This window comes from Lonchura striata, chromosome 22 (assembly GCF_046129695.1).
Source record: "Lonchura striata isolate bLonStr1 chromosome 22, bLonStr1.mat, whole genome shotgun sequence".
NCBI classification, from domain to species: Eukaryota; Metazoa; Chordata; class Aves; order Passeriformes; family Estrildidae; genus Lonchura; species Lonchura striata.
The window spans coordinates 3,798,464-3,812,703 of record NC_134624.1 but is presented as its reverse complement, the minus strand read 5'-3'; the positions used below and the strand labels follow the sequence as shown (position 1 = coordinate 3,812,703).

Below are 14,240 nucleotides of genomic sequence, written 5' to 3'. Positions count from 1 at the left end.
ATCCCAATGCCTATTACCTATATTAAATGGTGATTTTCTATCTTTTATATGGTACATTACGTGTGACATGGTTACAGTTTTCCCCAATGCCTATTACCTATATTAAATGGTGATTTTCTATCTTTTATATGGTACATTACGTGTGACATGGTTACAGTTTTTCCCAATGCCTATTACCTATATTAAATGGTGATTTTCTATCTTTTATATGGTACATTACATGTTACATGGTTACAGTTTTTCCCCAGTGCCTATTACCTATATTAAATGGTGCTTTTCTACTCTAAACCAATCTGTGAGTGCCAACATCACCAAGAACATGGAGGTAAGGAAGGTGAAAGAGGAGAAACAGGACCGGCCCAAATCCCTCCATCTTAAAACATCTGACCCCCATGTACAAAGTAAAAACCCCCTGTACAGGTGCTAAAACCCCCCTGTACAATACTAAAAAAAATCTTCCCTCCACTTTGTGACCACTTCTACTATAATATCTAAACGTTTGTGACTCCTTGTTCCACTTTCAAAGTTGGTAAATCATTCCATGGGTCAAACTCAAAATCACAGCTGTTCCCAGCTGTCTGCCAGGGTCTCAAATGCTTCTGACCTGGGCCTGGAACCTCCAAAAATGTCTGAGGGACATTTTGAGTTCCAGCATGTCCCCTTCTCACATATCCCACCCCGTCCTCTCCTTTCAGGGTGATATTTCTGTACAGTCCTAGGATGGGGGGAGGGACAGGCTGGTGAAAAACCCTGTTCTGAGATGGTTCTGGATCCAGAGCCAAGAGTGAACATTTGTGTGGAATTAGACTGATTTGAGGCAGTGCAGCCAACACTTCTGTGCTGCCTTGAAAACTTCCTGTTCCATCAGGAACCTGCTGGTGCCAATAAAATGCTGGAGTGGGATGTGGAAATGTGGACAATGCATTTGGTGAAGTTGTGCAGCCTGGGGAAAGGAGAACTCAAACTCAAGGCAATTAAAAGATCTCAAGTTTGGGATTATTTTTGTGGTAGTTTTTTGTTTTCTTGCATTTGATTTTTTTTGTTGACTTGTTTTGGTTGTTTGATTTCTGCCTGCTTGAGCCAATTGGCTGGATTTTGGGGAGCAGGTTGGCCCCTTGATGTTCAAACCCAGGGGCCAGCCAGGGATTTGGTGTTTGTTGCAGCTGAGTTTTGGGTTTGGGCCTTTGCAGGAATCAAGGTGCCAAGTCTGAAGCTGGAACATTCCCAGCATCTGGGGAGATGTGATCTGGAATTAACACACTCCAGGACTAGAAAGCTCTCACACTTGGCACCCCATTTTGCACTAAGTTTCTTCTTAGATCATGCAGGCAGTTAAGATCATAGAAATGTATTAAAATCTGGAAATTTTTTGTGCCTCTTGGCAGCAGGGGAAGAAAAAGTGAGTTGTTGCTGCTGTGTGGTAAAAGCCCTTCAGTGCTGCACCTTTCCTCTGCCTTTTAAGAGTGACTGGAAAAGGGAAAGTGTTTTCCAAAGAACATATCAATGCTGATTTGTATTATTTTGTTATTATTTTCCTCCTCAAAGCACAGTTGTGGGCAGCAGTGCAGTGGTATTTGAGGAGGGGAGAGGGCTGTGGGTGAGGCTGTATAACACCCTTCAGTGCAGGAATAATCATCACGATCAATAACTGATCAATCCATTTATAACTGATCAACAACCGACCAAACACATTTATAACTGACCAACAAATGATCAAATACATTTATAACGGATCAAATCCATTTATATGGCACCCTGGTGTATCAGCAGCTTTGTCTGATGGCTGATTTTCAGGGATTACTCCAGCAGGACTGAGTGTGGTTCATTAGGTGCCTCATCTCCCTCGTTTCACAGTGGGATTTAAACCAACCCAAAATCCTGCAGGCTCCTGTTCCTTTGTGCTGGAATCAAAGGGCTTTGGTGAGCTGGAGCTGGAGACCTCTGTCTGGATCTCCTGAAAGCCTCTTGTTGCTTGGGGCAAAATATGAATATTATATAAATGTTATCTCCTCTTAAAAACAAGCACATCCCTGTGCAGGATTCCCTTTGTTAGTGGTGAGGATACGAAAATCATCCTCACAGAGGGGAGCCTTTAATTTCTGTTTCACAGAGTAGTTTGACATCCTTGCCTGGAATAATTCCTGGGGAGAGGCTGAGGAAATAAACATCACAGGTGTGGAGCAGAGGGCTCCTGGTGGGCTTGGAGCTGCTGAGTAGGGAAGGAAAAAGGTATAAAATGTATAAAAATCTCCTCAGTGAGGGTGGGGAGGCCCAGAGCAGCTGTGGCTGCCCCTGGATCCCTGGCAGTGCCCAAGGCCAGGCTGGACAGGGCTGGGAGCAGACTGGGACAGTGGGAGGTGTCCTTGACATGGTAGGGGTGGAATGGGATGAGCTTTAAAGTCCTTTTAAACCCAGACCATTCCATGATTCTATATCCAAATGAAAGAGTGATAAGAAGACAGCAGAAAAAAGGAAAACCCCTCAGAAAATAGATGCTGTTGTCAATGTGCTCTGCAGCTAAAAGCCCAGACAGCACAATGGAAAAAAGAAAAAAAAAAAAAAAAAGAGAAATATCTTTTGGAGTAATTGTTTGCCTGGGTTTCTGCATGGAGAAGTTGACTTCCATAGGAGAGAGCTTCACTCAAGGACACGAAGCCATTGCATCAGCTCCAGCTGCTGCAACTGAGACTCCTGGCAACACCCCTCTCCCTGTTTCAATAAAACAAAGTGATTGAGGGTTAGGGAATCCACAAACAGCCCCTGAACAGGGTTAGCTCAGCAATCACTCATCTGCTGCTGATTTTCATGACCTGTGCAGCTCATGGCCTTTCATGTGATCCTACAGGATCCTGGGGGAATGCCGTGCTCTGCTCTGCTTCCCTCCCATTCCAGAGAGGGAACAGAGGGCAGGACAAAAGGATGTGATGCCCTATCCTGGTTTGAACAGACATGTGCCTGCTAAGGAAGGCAGGAACCCCCCCTGAAATGGAACATGTAAACCCCTCCCTCTGAATTAGTATAATTCTGAAATTAAAAGGCTCTCAGGTAAAGATATGGCAATAGCAATAACAGTTCTTTAACAGGAAAATTAAAAATACAAATGCAATAGGACAAATAAAAAAAAAACAAACCCCTGCCAGAGTCAGAGCAGCCCTGTCCCCTGTGGGTCAGGGAGTGGCTCAGCCCCATCCCAGGGGGGCTCAGCCCTCCTGCAGTGCCAGCTGTGCTTCTGCTGGAGCAGGATCCTGCACAAGGGGGGAGTTTTCCTCTGGAGCTCCAGGGCTGGGGGAGATGGGCCTGGGCTCCTCTGGGAATGCAGGGGGAAGGAAGCTGCTCCTCTGGGAATGCAGGGGGAGGAAAGCTGCTCCTCTGGGAATGCAGGGGGAAGGAAGCTGCTCCTCTGGGAATGCAGGGGGCAAAGGCTGCTGTGCTGTTCCCAGGTCAGATTGGATCCAGGTAGGAATGTTTGGCTCCTCCCCTGGGCAGAGCCTCTCCCCATGGGATGCTGGAATTTTCTCAGCCATGCAGGGACACTCAGTGGCCGTGAACAGAAGATAATTAATAATTAATGGCCCATGAACAGCAGAGATCTCCTGGAGGGAGGATTGGCTGTGGGAGAGATATAGAAAAGTGTCCCATGAACAGAGGATGACTGCCCCAGCTCTGACAGATGGGAATTGAATACACAGCCCCAGCCACATCTTGCATTTCTAGCCTGAGACATGCCCCCAGGAAACAGCTGCAAAGCTGTGGTTGGGTCACTTATGTTTTGAGCTCATGTGGGGTCTTTATTATGTCCTTTTTCACAAAGCCTCTGTTGGAATCACAGAATATCCTGAGTTGGAAGGGAACCCCAGGGATCCTCCAGTCCAAGCGGGTCAGGTTGTGTTTCATTTTCCAACCCTTGGCCACGTACAGCAGGGTGGGGTTAAGCTTAAAAATGTTCCTGCTTGCACCTTTTTAGGATTTACGTGGCAATTTTTCCTTCCTGTTAGCTTTGAGCTCTTATATTTATGCACCTCTGTGGGCAAAGAGGAAGCTGCAAATTTCTGAAAGAGGTGAGCAATTACAATAATTAATATGGCAATAATTAATCTGGCAAGAATCCCAGACTGGGTTGGGTTGGAAGGGACCTTAGAACTCATCTCATTCCACCCCCTCCACACCTGCTCCTATCCTAGGCTGCTCCAAACCCTGTCCAACCTTGCCTAAATCAAAAATGACAACTGATTATTGAGCTTCCTCCTAAATTGTGCAGAATTTTGCCGTAAATCTTGATGGAATTTTCTGCTTTTTTGTAATTATTTGTTAATCCATATCAACACTGAGCAGACACCAGTTATGAGTGGGTTTGGCTCCTGGGTTTGCCTGTTTGAGCAAGTCCTGATAAATTGACCCTGTTGGGATGCCCAGAATCCCCTGCACCCAAAATGTGCAACAAGAGATGAAACCTATGTTGAAATAAAGAGCAAACAACCTTCCCTCTCTGCTGATTCTTCTGGAATCACGGGACAGGATGAGAGGAAATGGCCTCAAGTTGTGCCAGGGGAGGCTTAGGTTGGATGTAAGAAGAGTTTTTCCATGGAAAGACTTGGGGAACATTGGAATGGGCTGCCCAGTGTGTCAGCATCCCTGGAAGTGTTAAAATAAAGTGTGGAAGTGGCACTTGGGGTCACAGCTGATGGTTGGATTTACTGATTTTAGAGGTGTTTTCCAACCTGAAGGATTCCATGATTCTGTAGCAGCAGCAAAGGCAGGGAAGTGATGGGAGATGTGGAAGTTTGGAAAAGACAGAATATAGAAATGAGCCCCAGTTGGGGTCCAGGAAGCTCAGTAACTCCTGGTGGTGCCACAGGCGTGTCGGGCTCTCCGTGGATGCTGGGCTGGACCTGCTCACCCCAGTGCCAAGGGTGGGGCTCTGGTTGGGGAAATTGGGATCAGCTCCTCCTTGCCAGACTGGATAGCACTGGAAAATACAGAAATTGTATCATGGAAATACAGGAAGTGCTGTGCTGTTTTCCAGGGGGTTTCAGAGATTTCCTGGAGTGGTGCAGTGGTCAGAGGTGCACAAGGGAGCTGTGACTGAAGCAGCTCCTGAAATCCTGGGAGTTTGGTTGTTTTTTTTGCGGAATGTCTGGGGTTCTCCAGCAGGACTCAGCATCCTCTGGAGCAGTGGTTTTGTGTCCCTTGTGGGGGATTTTCCTCCCTGCTCCTCACTTTGTACTCCTCCCCTTTCCATTTTCTTTCCCTGGTGCTTGAGTCTTCTGTGAACCAAGAAAACTCAGCAGCCCTGCAGAACCCAATAGAGCAGAAAAATACAAATTATTTCCTTCTGCAGAGCTTTTGCTGAGTGTCACAGGCTGATTTGGGAGCTCAGGACTCCACAGGGCCAGGAGAGCAGGAGGAGAAATTCCTCTCCCTTTTGATACCAATAACATCCAGGGGCTCATTTCCTTCTGCTTGTGAACTGTGGAATTCTGGAATTCAGACCATGGCTGTGTTCTGCCCATCCATGTGCTGGGAATTGTGCTGGGGTGACTCCTCAATCACAGACACACACAAGAAAGGGGAAAATATAAATTATAAAAATAAATAATTGAAAACTAGGTGGAATTAGGAGATTTAACACCTACTTCAAGTTTTGCTGGCCCATTCCTCTGGCCCTTGGGTGATGCTATCCCTGTTTCAAAAGCTGGTGCACTTCCCAAAAACTGAGGTGGCATTTTCTAAGAGAGGAACAACTGCAGTGGTGAAAATATTTAGGAATTTGTATCCATAATGTATTTCCCTTGGAACATCTTTCTGTGCTGACTGCAGTGGGATGTTATTTTTATTAAATGATTTGTAAACTCTTTATTTGTGATCTAGGTAGCAATGCAGGGGAATACAACTTTTCCACAAAAGAACCAAAAGGATTGGCTGCCTCTGGTGGCACCATGAGATAGTTCTGACTGCAAACCATGGCAGGAAGTGCTGACCCCAGCTTCCCTCTTGCATCCGTCAAACACGGGGTCATTTGCTGCTTGGGATGTCATGACTTCCCTTCTGGCCACAAAACACCCTGAGATGATCCCCATGAATTTTTTTGTTGAACTCTGCCCATGGTTTGCAGCGAGCAGGGAAAAATCCCCACATGCAGTTGAGAATTGCTGCCCCGGAGTGAATCTTTTTCTGATTTAATTCTGGTTTCTTGCCCTGTGCCCCCAAGGGCTGGGCACCCCAACCCCAACCCCACCCCTGTGGCAGCAGCTCTCTGGCCACAGAGAGGAACAGACAACTTTCCAGGCATCGTTCTGGGAAAGGCTGTGAGAAGATCAGAGAAAAGAATGAGAAACAATTCTTATCTTCACTTGCTGCACCTGGTATTGTGAACATTTGGAACATGTTGTGGAGATTTGTTTACCAAAGGGTGGTTTCTTAGTTAGCCAGTGGTGATGGTGTTTTAAATAAAAGGACTCATGAGGTCCACCTGTAGTGAAGCAGGGTATAAAAGTATGGGTTTCTTAAAAAATATTATTCCTCCTAAAAAAATATAATAACCTTCTGAAATATGTTAAATTGATGTCAGTTATTACCTGGCTGGGGACCCATTGCCCTGACATACCCCAACTCCATCCTCATCCCCATCTCCATCCCAGCCCCATCCTCATCCCCATCCCAACCTCAACCCCATCCTCATCCCCATCTCCATCTCCATCTCCATCCCAACCCCAACCCCATCCTCATCCCCATCTCCATCCCAACCCCATCCTCATCCCCATCTCCATCCCAACCCCATCCTCATCCCCATCTCCATCCCAACTCCATCCTCATCCCCATCCCCATCTCAACCCCATCCCATCCCATCCCCACTTTTTCTTGCCACTATTCCCTCCATCAGCAGCCCCTTCAGTGCTGTTTTCCTCCTCCTGCTGCTGTTCCCCTCCCAGCCCTCAGCCTCTCCTCATCCCAGCTCCCAGCATTTCCCACAGCCTGCTGGGATTATGGGGTTTCCTACAGCTCGGGTATTAATTTTGCCTGCTAATGAGCTGCATGGTGCTACACAATACATTGGTGAACTGTTTTGATGCTTTGGATTACACAATGCAAAGAGGATAAACGTTATCCTGGGATGCTGGGAGGAAGATGATTGAACTTATTTCAAGGCTAAGTGCTTTTTGGCACGGATTCAGGCGGGGGGAGCGCTGAGGGTGGCGAGACAGCCGGAATTCTGGCCAGAGAGGCCACGCTCCCAGAGTGATGCATTGGGATCCTGGGAGTCTGTGCCTCTGAAGTGTGAAAAATGCTGCTTGTCATGTCCTCAAATATTTATGGTGAAGCCTGAGGTGTTTCCAGCCCAGGCAGTGAAGAGTGATGGTTGCTGCCAGGGTTTACTCATCTGCCTGTGAGAGCCGAGCCAGGGCTGCGTTTACCCCAGAAGTGCTTTGTCCTGCATGTGCCATGCCTCTGTTTCATGGGATCAGCTGGGGTGGGTGATGCCTTTTTCAGGCTACCTAAAAACAGAGGCCAGACAAAATTAAGGCAATAAAAAGCAGGAATATTTATTGAAGGCCCTCCAGGTACATTTAGGGCAAAGCCCCCCAGGGGCTATACCCAAAATGGACAATGGACCACACTTTTTCACACTTTCATAAGTTTGGGCCATTTGCATATTGGGGTTCAGCTGCCAATTACAGCTCCAGGTAATGAAGTAATTGACCCCAAGTTTGCTGCCTCCAACTCACTTTTGTTTCCACCTCTGGGGCCTGAGGCAGTGAGGGGTCCCTGTTTGCCAGGCCTGGAGAGGAATTGTTGTGTCTGCCCAAACTGGGAAAGCAGCAGCTCACACTGTGTGTGGAGTTTGGAGTTACACACTAAAGAGCTGCAGGGTTACAAATCTATGGAAAATAGAAAAGCTCAAATCCTAAGGCATCACAGGAACTCTGGGGAGATGTTTGGAATGGGTGCAGCAGCTTTGTGCCAGCGGGAGCCTGGCAGGGGACACAGCTCCACCTGTGCTGGCACCTCGAGGGGACAAGGGGCTGGGAAAAAGGGGCAGAAAAAGGGGTTTAATTGTTTTTCTCACCCTTTTCTGAGCAGTCTGCAGCCTGGATGCTTCATCCCACCAAACACCCTCCCAGTGCTGTGCTCCAGGCTCCCTGGAGGATCTCTGTGTCTCTGCTGTCCTGGGGTCACTGAGGTTTTTGTGGTGTTGGAGCAGCTCCTCGGGAGGCAGCACAGCCCCATCCCCACCTCCCTGAACCCAGCTGCCTCGGGGACTTGCCCTGCTGAATTTCATGACAAGTTTTCCCATCCTGAGGACTCATGCCAGATTGAGATCATAAAACCTCCTCCTGCAAGACGTGCAGAGGCTGGAGGAGAGCAGTGCTGATTAATTTGTCACAATGCAAAGTGTTCTTCTGTCCTCCTTCCCCTCAGTACAGAGACAATCCTTCATTTCCCTGCACATTTGTTCCCAGTCCACTGGTACCTGCTGCGATCTGACTTTGCCTGGTGTTAATTATTTGCAGCAGAAGAGCTGCATCATGGAAAGAGATGAGATTCTGGCTTTCTCCTTGCTTTTACTCTGTTCCAAGGCTGTGCTTAAAAGGGAGAGGAAAGAGAAGAAAAAAGCAGAATTCTTTTTTCCCTTTTTCTTTGCTCATCAGCTTTTTTAACAAAGCCATCATTGCAAACATGAAATGAGGGAGACATTTTTCTTTCCTGGTTTCTTGCAGGAGGGGGCAGTGACTGATCCTACTGAATGTGGGTCCTTTGCTCCTTCTGTGGTTTTGGTTAGTCCAGGAGAGCTGGACTTCCTTTATTTGCCCTTCTCTTGAGCCACAATGGAAATCAAAGTCTGGAATACAAAAATGATACAGAGGAGACCTAAATTTGAATTTCATGGGGCCTCTGCTTTGTCCTGGGAGTGGAAACTTGAACAGAACCAGAGATTCATCCTGCAATTGCAGCAGGCTGAGGCGAGGAGATAAATGGGGCTTTTGAACTCCTTTTTCTCCCTTTTTCAATGCCTCCTTCCAGCCAGGTTTGCCCAGCTGTGGCACTTGCAGATTTCAGATCAGATATGGGGGAATCAAAGTCAAATTAGCACAAGCTGAATGTAAAGACAAAGGAAAGGAGGGAGGAAGATGCTTTGAAGGCTTCACCTCCGTGCTGTTCCCCTCTCTCCCCAGAAATACAGGACATTTCCCATACCTGGCCTGCATTTGAAGCCTCTTGGTGCTGTGGCAGGGATTGAAGTGGCTCTGGAGCCTGACTGGGTGTTCAGAGATCATTCTGAGATACTCCCATCCCTTATTGGTGCTGTGGCAGGGATTGAAGTGGCTCTGGAGCCTGACTGGGTGCTCGGAGATCATTCTGAGATACTCCCATCCCTTATCAGCTGCTGGAGGAGAGCTGAGTGTTCTCTTTATGAGGGGGAAGCAGGAGCAGCTCTCCCCGTGCAGGATTGATGGATCCAGTGCTAATTCCTCAGCACTGGATATTAGGATGGGTTAAGCAGCTCTTTGGGCTCAGCCTGGACCCTTCCCAGTGGGATCCTGGCTGGCTGCAGCTCCAGGTGAAATAGAAACAAAAATGTTTCTTGGGACAGCCTGGGGTGGGTGAGGAGCCACAGAGCTTTGTCAGCTCGGGCCTCCAGGCTTTCCTTCTTCAATAAACTCTGACTTCTCAGCAAACTGCAGCAAAACTTATCTTAGAGGTGCCAACTGCCACCAGCACAAAGGAATTCTAAAAAGATTCTGGCTTTTCAGGTGAATCCATTGTTTGGTTTCCTCTCGTTCCATCGGTTTTCAGTGTGCTCTCCCTGTGTCCCATGGATAGGCTTCCTTTCACCTCCCTCAGGTTTTTCCTTGCCCAAATGAGGTGCAGTTCCATGCTTTTCCTTCTTTTTCCTTCTTGTTCCATGTGGCCTTTCCAATCAAGATGCTTTGCCTGTGTTCAATGGTGACCCGGTCCTGATTTTTAGAACTATTTGAAAGCAGTGATTTAACAATACACCACATTCATCTCTATTCATGTTTTCAGAGCAGTAAGTCAGAGGCATCAAATTATTTTTAGTTTTCCCTGCAGATTTCTGAGGATTTTGTCTGTGGATGAGAATAATCAAAGTCAGCTCATCCTGAACTTTTCCTGGTCCTTGCTGCGGTAAAGAACTGATGTTATGGGGAAGAAATCTGTGATTTTTCTGCTCTCCTGTCATTCTGTTTGGAGCCCTTGTGGGTGCAAAGTGCCAGCTAAGATTTGTCCTCTTGGGTTTGCATCTTCCCAGCTCTGGGTCATGTCTAGAGAGCTGGAAATTGCACTGATTTTCTGTTTTCTATAAACAAGCTGTGGGTCTGCTGGTAGATAAAACTAGCACTGAGAGATAAAAGAAACAATGGGAAGGATTCCACTGATTGATGAATAGAAAAAGATATCTGCTTTTACAAATAAACTTTATGTTTGCTGATAAATTAAATTAGACATTGAAAGATGAAAGAAACAATGGGGAAAACCCCTAAATTCCATAAGAATTAAAAATTAAAAGGGAAGGCTATACATTAGAAGAAACTCTTCGGTATCAGGGGTATCAGGAAGTCTGAACCTCTCAAGTACCTCAGCCAATGGGGAAAGAGAGAAGCGAAACTGGGATAAAAAGGAGGCTGTGTCCTCTAAAAATTTGAGACACTCTAGGGAAATGCCCCATGGACTCTCCCTTTATTCAAAAAAAGTAAAAGGACTCTCAGGAATTTGCCAAGGTGATGCTGTTGAGGCAGAACGGGAATGAATAGACTTTGTTCAGAAGGCTGAGAGTATAATTCTGATTTATCTCAAAATGCATCACTCTTTTATACAGTGCTTTGTGCAGACCAACTCTATTGATCCTGAAGTGAAAACACCCCACACTATTGGTGTTCAGTGAATGATGTACAGTAGCAAAAACTAACTATAAACAATGTGAACAACAAGAGAGATAAAGAACTTATTTACATTCTTTCTCAGCACTTTCTCAGGCTTCTGCCTGGTTAGAAATTTTCCGTTTTCTCTTTGACTGAATCTGAGACCTACACCAGGGCTACAAAAAAATGGTGCTGAATTAACAAAGAAGAGGCTGAGAAACCAAACACCAAGACAGCAAGAACTGGATAGCAGAGGGCTGTGAAACACCTGGATGTAACCAATCACACACTCTGAGAAATGCAGGCAGAAAACGAGGGAACAAGACAGAGGCACCAATCAAGAAGTGTGCACTTAGTAGCTTGTAGAATCTGTAAAAATGTGTGTAATGTAAACAATAAACGGCTTCTGCTTGATCCTACTGCTCAGTTGTCCAGGAGTCCTGGAGTTCCCACATCCAGGCAGGGCTGGCTGTCCCCGTGGCTCCTGAGATGTCACCTGCCATCCACTGCTTTATCAATCCTCGTTTCTCCAGGCAGGGCTGGCTGTCCCCATGGCTCCTGAGGTCTCACCTGCCATCCAGGCCCGGCTTTATGCATTCCTTGGATGTACTCGGGCTGGAGACAAAGCTGGTCCTAAAACTCATTGGATTTTTTTTTTAATTTATTTTAATTTGGAGACTTGAATTCCAAAAGGTCTTCACAGCTGCTTTCCAGGAGTGGCTGGCAGAGTCCTTCCAGGATCTGCTGCTTTCTCAGCATCACTTCAGCTCCGTGGATGGTGGCTGCTCTCCTGTGTAGAGTCTGAGATTTCCTGAGATCTGAACGTGGGATCCTTCTCAATGAGGAGCTAATTACCTGTGCTGTAATTACGAGTCGCTAATCACCAGCACTATTAGCGTGGGGGTGACAGCGGTGCTGTCTCATCTCTCTCTGCCTCTTCCCCGCGGTTTCTGGCTGATTTCTGAGCAGCAAACCTGAACTGCAGAGCTTTGAGGATGCCATCAGTCTTGCGCTGCCGCTGCCCTGGGCGTGCGCCATGCAAGCCAAAGCAGGAGGAGAATTTAGGATGCTCCATCCCAGCTCTCTGCTGTCACACAGGAAAGTTAATCACACGCTCAGGGGATGAAGATTGTGGTTTGTTGATTTTTTTCCCTCTTTGATGTGACAGTATTTTTTATTTAAGGCCAGCGTGGATAAAGTAGTTATAAGAATTTCATTGGTTTATTATGTTTGCTGACCCTGGTGGTTATTCAGGAGCTGCTGCTGTCTCTTGTGTGGCTCGGGGGCTTCTGGAATTGCCCTGGAGTGGCTGTCTCAGTGCATATTTCACAGCGAGATTGATTTCCCTTCTCCACCCACCAAGGTGGAAAGCAACAACCATCCATTTCCTGGTGACATTAAGTACCGGCCACTCTCGAGGAGAAAAATGTGACACGTGGAGCCTGACTGGATGTGGTTTCCATGATGGATGCACTGCCTTGGAATCCTGCTTGTCCCTGCTGTCCCTGTGCAACACCTACAACGTGGCCAGGGACACCTTCCACCATCCCAGGCTGCTCCAACACATCCAACCTGGCCTTGGGCACTGCCAGGGATCCAGGGGCAGCCACAGCTGCTCTGTGCCAAGACCTCTCCACCCTCACAAAAAAACATCATTACACATTCCAGAACTGGCCAAAGGGTGGAAAACCAGCTCTGCAAAAAATCCTGCAGGTAAAGTTGGGCAGGAAGCAGCAAATTCCTGCTCAGGTTTTTTCCTTTCTGGTGATTTGGGAGATTTTTGCAAGTCAAAGGCATAAATGGGAATTATGCTGAATAAAAGAGGAAACCTATTTACTGCTCCCAACCCTTCCCATGGGGCTCTCTGTGTTTTCATTTGGAGCTGGCAGGGAAACTTCAGTTGAAATGTTTTTAGATGAAATACAGCATTTTGATATAATTTCCCCCCTTTCTTTGAATGTGTTCTGAACTCTGTTGAAGAGCTTTCAAAGGGAAATTCTGGGAGTTTTCTAGTTGCAGCAAATGAGGAATATTTCAGTTCCTGAATGGTGATGGATGTAGTGGAAAAGACACACATAATTTATTATTTCATTTCATATAGAAAACCTCTTTTCAACAAGTCCCAGTTTCACCAAACCTCCCTGCCATCTCCTGAAATGAGAAAGAACAAGTGGAGCTCCTTTCACCAGGAAGATCCAAAATCAAAACCCTCCAGTCTTGAACCTGATTGTGCAGCAGCTCTGGATTATTCAGGAGGAATTTCATGGACAGAGACCAAATGAATTGCCTTCTCCTGGAAGTTACATTCCCAGATTCTACAGCAATGCCTGGACAAGGCTTGGACAAGCTCGAGCAGTGACCCATGGGAACATCAGGGGTTTCAGCAGTGCTGGAGCTGCCCCTGGGTCAGGAGAAGCCCCAGGACCAATCCAGGCTGGGAGGAGCAGCTGGAGCAGCCCTGGAGAGGGAGCTGGGGGTGCTGTGGGTGGGAGCTGGAGCTGCCCCAGCCCTGAGCCCCCTGCCCTGGGCTGAGCCCAGCGTGGGCAGCAGGGCAGGGGGATGCTGCCCCTGTGCCCTGTGCTCAGGTGAGACCCCACCTGCAGAGCTGCCCCAGCCCTGCCCAGCACAGGGAGGAGCTGGAGCTGCTGCAGAGACCCAGAGCAGGGCCAGGGGGAGCAGAGGGATGGAGCAGCTCTGCTGGGAGGGAAGGCTGGCACAGCTGGGGTTGTTCACCTGGAGAGGAGAAGTTTGGGGTGAGCTCAGTGGCCTTGCAGAGACTGAAGGGGCTGACAGGAAAGATGGAGAGAGACTGTACAAGGGCCTGGAGGGACAGGACAAGGGACCATGGTTTCAAACTGCCAAAGAGAAGGGATGGATGGGATATTGGGCAGGAATTGTTCCCTGGGAGGGTGGGCAGGCCCTGGCACAGGTGCCCAGAGCAGCTGTGGCTGCCCCTGGATCCCTGGCAGTGCCCAAGGCCAGGCTGGACGGGGCTGGAGCAGCCTGGGACAGTGGGAGGTGTCCCTGCCATGGCAGGGGTGGCACTGGATGGGATGTGAGGTCCCTTCCAACCCAAACAATTCTGGGATTCTGTGGTGGCCAAAGCTGCCAGTTCCAGGAAGCAGGAGGTGGCTTTAACCTCACAATGTCCCTCACCGGTGCCTTGGGACATCTGTGTTTGGCTGTACAGAAACTGCAAACATGAAGGGTTGCAACTTCCAGCAGTTTCTCCCTCATTTTCTTACACTTTTAAAGTACAGACCTTCCACTTGAGATTTTGGACTCTGATCCTTGTGGGTCCTTTCTGTTTTGTGCTTCTGCAATATAAAGTTGTGATAAAAGGGACAAGTCCTGGGTAAC

At 47.6% G+C, this 14,240-nt stretch overlaps 1 protein-coding gene across 6 annotated transcripts in view; it reads left to right on the top strand.

The window, feature by feature from the left end:
• CACNA1B (calcium voltage-gated channel subunit alpha1 B) overlaps positions 1–14,240 on the top strand; it is a 273,337-nt gene that overhangs the window by 152,462 nt on the left and 106,635 nt on the right. The window lies entirely within an intron of this gene.